The sequence below is a fragment of the Mus pahari genome, chromosome 7 (genome assembly GCF_900095145.1).
Source record: "Mus pahari chromosome 7, PAHARI_EIJ_v1.1, whole genome shotgun sequence".
Taxonomy (NCBI): Eukaryota; Metazoa; Chordata; class Mammalia; order Rodentia; family Muridae; genus Mus; species Mus pahari.
This window is the reverse complement of record NC_034596.1, coordinates 56,500,547-56,506,217: the sequence shown is the minus strand read 5'-3', so window position 1 is coordinate 56,506,217 and position 5,671 is coordinate 56,500,547. Positions and strand designations below refer to the sequence as shown.

General features: G+C 34.3%; 1 pseudogene; it reads left to right on the top strand.

Annotated features, from left to right (window-relative positions):
• The first annotated feature begins 3,911 nt into the window (after positions 1 to 3,911).
• The window catches only part of LOC110324021, an 8,790-nt pseudogene continuing 7,030 nt past the window's right edge, over positions 3,912 to 5,671 (top strand).

Below are 5,671 nucleotides of genomic sequence, written 5' to 3'. Positions count from 1 at the left end.
CCCCTGAGCTCGTGTCTCTAGCAGCATATGTAGCAGAAGATGGCCTAATTGGCCATCATTGGAAAGAGAGGCCCCTTGGTCTTGCAAACTTTATATGACCCAGCACAGGGGAAGGCCAGGGCCAAGAAGTGGGAATGGGTGGTTAGGGGAGCAGGAGCAGGGCGGAGGGGGGTGGTGGAATAGGGAACTTTCGGGATAGCATTTGAAATGTAAATAAAGAAAGTCAAATAAAAAATTAAAAAAAAAAAAAAAAAAGACTGTGAAGTAAATGCCAAGGAACAAAACTGGCCCTCCTTGAGCACATGTCTCTGAAACCAGAGCACAGAAGTCCCTGAGCCCCTCTGGCATCAAGCAGGGACTACTGTTTTCCTTCCTTTTACTGCTTTGAATGGTCTTGTTCATGGCATTAACCACATCCTACCATTCACTACTGAAGATGTGGCAGGCAGGCAATTGTCTTTTTGTTTTGCAGATCTTCTGATAAAGTAGAATTTTAATTAATAAATCTAATTCACACATGGGCTGATGTGAGGGTAAAAGTCTATATTTTAAATCTGTTTTTGATAAAGTAATGACTCAAAGCACCTAGAGTCTTAAAAGGAGCTTGGTATATTTTGTATTGGGATGGAAATGTACAATTATGTGCCATTAGAGGAATATGCCAGTGAGTCTCCAGAGGTCCAATAACAAAGAATGATACTTCTTAACACTCACAATTTTGTTGGACACTTGCAACATTGAATTAAAATTGCTGATACTTGGCAAATACAGAAGTGGATGCTCACAGCCATCCATTGGACAGAGCACAGGGTCCCCAATGAAGTAGCTAGAGAAAGTACCCAAGGAGCTGAATAGGGTTTGCAGCCTTATAGGAGGAACAACAATATGAACTAACCAGTAACCCCAGGGCTCCCTGGGACTAACCACCAATCAAAGAAAACACATGGTGAAACTTGTGTCTCTAGCTGCATATGTAGCGGAGGATGGCCTAGTTGGTCATCAATGGGAGGAGAGGCCCTTGGTCTTGTGAAGGTTCTATGCCCCAGTATAGGTGAATGCCAGGGCCAGGAAACAGAAGTGGATAGGTTAGGGAGCAGGGCGAGTAGAGAGGGGATAGGGGATTTTCAGAGAGGAAACTAGGAATGGGGATGACATTTGAAATGTAAATAAAGGATCTAATAAAACAAAAAATGCAAATAAAATACAGCAGAAATTAAGCTTTATAATTTCTAGGACTATGTATGGAAAACATTGCAGCCTCTTCCTGCACCTTTTGGGATGTTTACTGTTAGCATACTTCATTTAAGCATCCAGAACCATGCTGTGAGAAAATGAAGTATAAACTACATAGAAATGTCAAGTGCAGGTGTGCTGGTAAACAGTCCCAGCTGACTTCCCAGGGAGCAGAGAACATCATCCACTAGCCACTGAATCAACCATCAGTCAAAATCAATGGGTGCACTTCCAATATGAATGGAAGATCAGGTGAAATACACAAAGCAAAAAGCCACTGTACACATAGAATTATGCTAGGATCTAGTTAACAAATTTTTATTTTAACCCTATATACAAAATACTATTTTATCCTCATGTATATTTGTCCTTGAAAGCTGAATACTATGTTTTGTTTTGTTTTGTTTTAATCAAATACTCCTCTTTTAAATTTATTTTTGTTTTTGTTTGGATGTACATGTACCACAGGTATGCCTCGTATTCAAGAATGCTAGAAAATTACCCAGAATTGTAGTTACAATCCACTGTGAGCTATGTGGGTGTGAGTAACAAAAGACCATTTCTGTATAAGAACAGCAAGTCCTCTTACTGCATATGCCGTCTCTCTAGATTCAGACTGGAGAGCTTGCTCTGTGGTTAAGAGAACATATTGCTTTTATATAGTAATTGAGTTCATGTCTCAGTACTTATGCCAGCTGACTCACAACAGATTATAACTCAAAACTCGGGCCTCCGAACACCTATGCCCAAATAGACATATACTCTCACACAGAGACACACTCACATACACACAATTAAAAATAATAAAAATAATTCTTTCCCCACATAATTGCTAGCTTGCATATAAAACAGGACACAGAGTGGGCTTGGCCCATAGGCTATAAGTTGTGTATCACTGTCTTAATCTGCTAGATATACATGGGACAATGAACATGAGAGGCTGTACAAAGAAGTGGCACATTCTCCCTAGGCAGCTCCTGAGAATTAAATACAAGTCTTCAATAGCTCTGCAGTCCCACTCTATGTAGCAGAGTGCCTATGCTGTAAATACGTTACCCTCAATAGCCTTTAAACATGGTTCAGTCATATTTCAAAAATCGCTTTAAATATTTTGAAGAGGGTTTCTAGAATTGTTTTTATTCATGGAAGATATATTTCTTTATGAAATCTGTCTGGAATATTCTCAGAAATGAATTGAAAAACAAAACATTCTACCACTGGCTAGCATATAAAGTGTGGTATACCATACCTACACAATGTAGTATTATACTTCAGTGAAACAATGAACCTAACCACATACTCATCCATTCTACAATGGATGTTACAATGGCTGTATAATTTTATAACTTTACTAAGATTATTAAATTGGTAATTATAATCCATGGAAGATGTAATAAAACAACTTCAGTTGTTCCTACACATGTATTAAAATTCAGTATTTTGACTGTAGTAGTATGGCAGAAAAACTATACATCAATTTGAGATATTAAAACATTTTATTGCAGTGATGCATCCCATAAAATATTATTCAAAATAAATTTAGTCTTCTTTATAAAAATTCCTCATACTTCCTTTCAGCTGATATATCCTACACACTAGAAAATAATCACCGAAAATGTTGTGAAATAAAAAATTCTTTCTGTCTCCTATAAAAATATTCTCTAGATACTGAGTTTGTAAAAGGGCAGAAGTTGCTGATGCTAATATGAAATTACTCTCTAAATACATTTTTCATTTATTTCTATAACCAATAATTCTCAGCAATATTTTAAAGTGATAACAAGGAATGAATTTCTACTGGACATTAAGAAGTAGGACATCCCCCCTTTTATATTTTTAACTTGAGTAAAAACCTTAACAATCCCTGAAAGTTGGAAATAGCTTTTGAAATTAACACTTACTAGTAATTTTTCTAAGGTCCATGACTTTACTAGTTCTAGACCCATCGGCTGGGTTTCTAGGATCAACAATGATACTATCACTGCAGAGTGGGCCTTGAAAGACACAGTGCAATTGGTGCAAGTGAAGAGTTATGGAATGTTATGGAAAACTGATGTTTTAGTATTTTTAAGAGGTCAATTGTATGCATCAGGAAAAGAGTATTACACAAAATAAAAAACATAATGAAAGTAGAAGCATGTTTCCACTTAGGGCATGGAAATCATAACAGACTTATTTAAGGGGCTTAAATAGAGTGAGAACTTACATAGAATGATTGTATATGGGTAATAATTTAATTTGAAGGTATTGATTAGAATTATTCAGAACTTGGGTTAATTTTTGAAAATATACTGTTTCTGGTCTTGAAATGAAAAATTAATGGAAGTATTAATGAGCTCTGAAATCAAACTCTTTGACTTGTGGTGTAGTCAAAAACATCAAAAATAGTAATTAACCAACAGTATGTATCTAATTAATTATATTTAACAATGAAACTTAATTGCATTTTTCAGAATATATGAAATATAATATAATTAAGTGGAAAATACCATGTATCAAAGGACTAGCACTTAAAATCATATTGAAATACATTATGTGTGTGTGTGTGCGTGTGCATGTGCGTGTGCGTGTGTGTGTGTGTGTGTGTGTGTGTGTGAAAGAGAGAGACTACTACAAATACATTGTTTTCAAACAAGTCTCACTTTGTATCCCAGGACAACTTAGAAAATTTGACTGTCATGCATCAGAGTCCTCCAGGGATTATACTTGTGTACCACATTGCCATACCAAAGTCTCAGGTAAATATTCTAGTGTGCAGTAGGACAATAATGCTTTTATCTGTACTTACCAATTAGTGATTGCTTCAGGAGTGTCATTTTGCAGCTTGATTGAGCCCCATATCTTGGGTGACATCTGTGGGAGTTATACCTTAAGAGTAATGAACAACCTTGATGAAACCAATATGATCACACACCTACATATCAGAATTCCTTCAATAACAGACTGTAAATTAGACAGTGGTGCAATTACAATAAAGATAAATCATGTCTATCCCCAGTGAGTCTATAACTGTCACAGTGCTGTAACAGCATTTCTCAGTCATTCGTGCTTCTGACAGAATCAAACCTACTACACTGCCAATCAGTAGAAGCACAGCACATACAATTATTGACAGTAAATAATACGTGATAATGATAAGAAATGACTATCTCATGGCTTATATTTCTACTTGTACATTTTATTGTTCTTTTAGAAAAGACAACACTTATAAAACAAAAAAATATATTAGTAGAAAACTGTCATTTCATCTGGGCAGTTTATACAAAGTCATTTGACTACATCAAACGACATGAAGTGGCTAATGTCCTTGTGTGTATGAGTACACACTAATGTTTGTATAGAGATAAAACTGGCTAATAATATACTTCTCAAAATATGTCAATGTTGCTAAAAAATGTGTGATTGAATCTCCAACTTGTTGAGACTTGATTATTAACATCAGTCTCAGAGACTATTTTTAGATTTTGGTAAGATTGCAAGAAGATTTCTAAAAACCAAAAATGCAAATAAATTATTTATTATGAATAATATCCATTCATTTCCTATTCTAAAACAAATGAAGCAATAAGGATTTCGTTAGTTTGCTAATCTTAGTGTTCCATCTTCTCTCCAAACCTTAAAAAAATTCTCTGAAGAGACTCAGGTTAACATGGCAACATGATAAATTCTATGTTTCCATTTCCATATTGTTAATGAAGTATATGTGAGTGACAGAAAAGTAAATGTAAATGAATAAATATATCCTTAAGATTTAGAATGCAGAAAATATATTTAAAATTTATGAATAATTATCCTTAACATAAAACTAAATGTGTGTGACCTTTGATACAAGGTCAAGATTATCATCCAAATTAAAAGAAATAGGAAACATTTTCTTAATTGTCACTGCACTTTCTAATTTTGCAAAATGTAAGTTCCAGCAGGGAAAATACAGATTGAAAAATGTAAATAAAGAATCAAGGCATAAAATAATGTGGAAAGTCAGTTTTAATGAATGATGGGAATTCTGATTCTATGTAACTAAAATAACACAACACAAGTAAGCACATGTGATATAGAAAGCAGATTTAAAGCTGTGGCAATAAGTGTAAAAATGCACATACTTATATACTCTCTAAATGCAGATAGAACTAGGAAATGCAACATTTATCATTTGACAAGTTCATGTTATGATGTAAGAATCATATACTATGTGATTAATTCTAAAGCTAAGATTTAGACAGAGCAAGCTCAGATTGTGTGATTTAGTTCTTAACCATTTATTCTCCTCCCTAAAAAATGTTTGACAATATGTAGAGATAATTTTGGTCATCAAAACTGAATAGAGAAGTTATTGGCAATTAATGGAAAGAGACATATTAAGGAGAGAGAGAGAGAGAGAGAGAATATATATATATATATATATATATATATATATATATATATATATATATATATA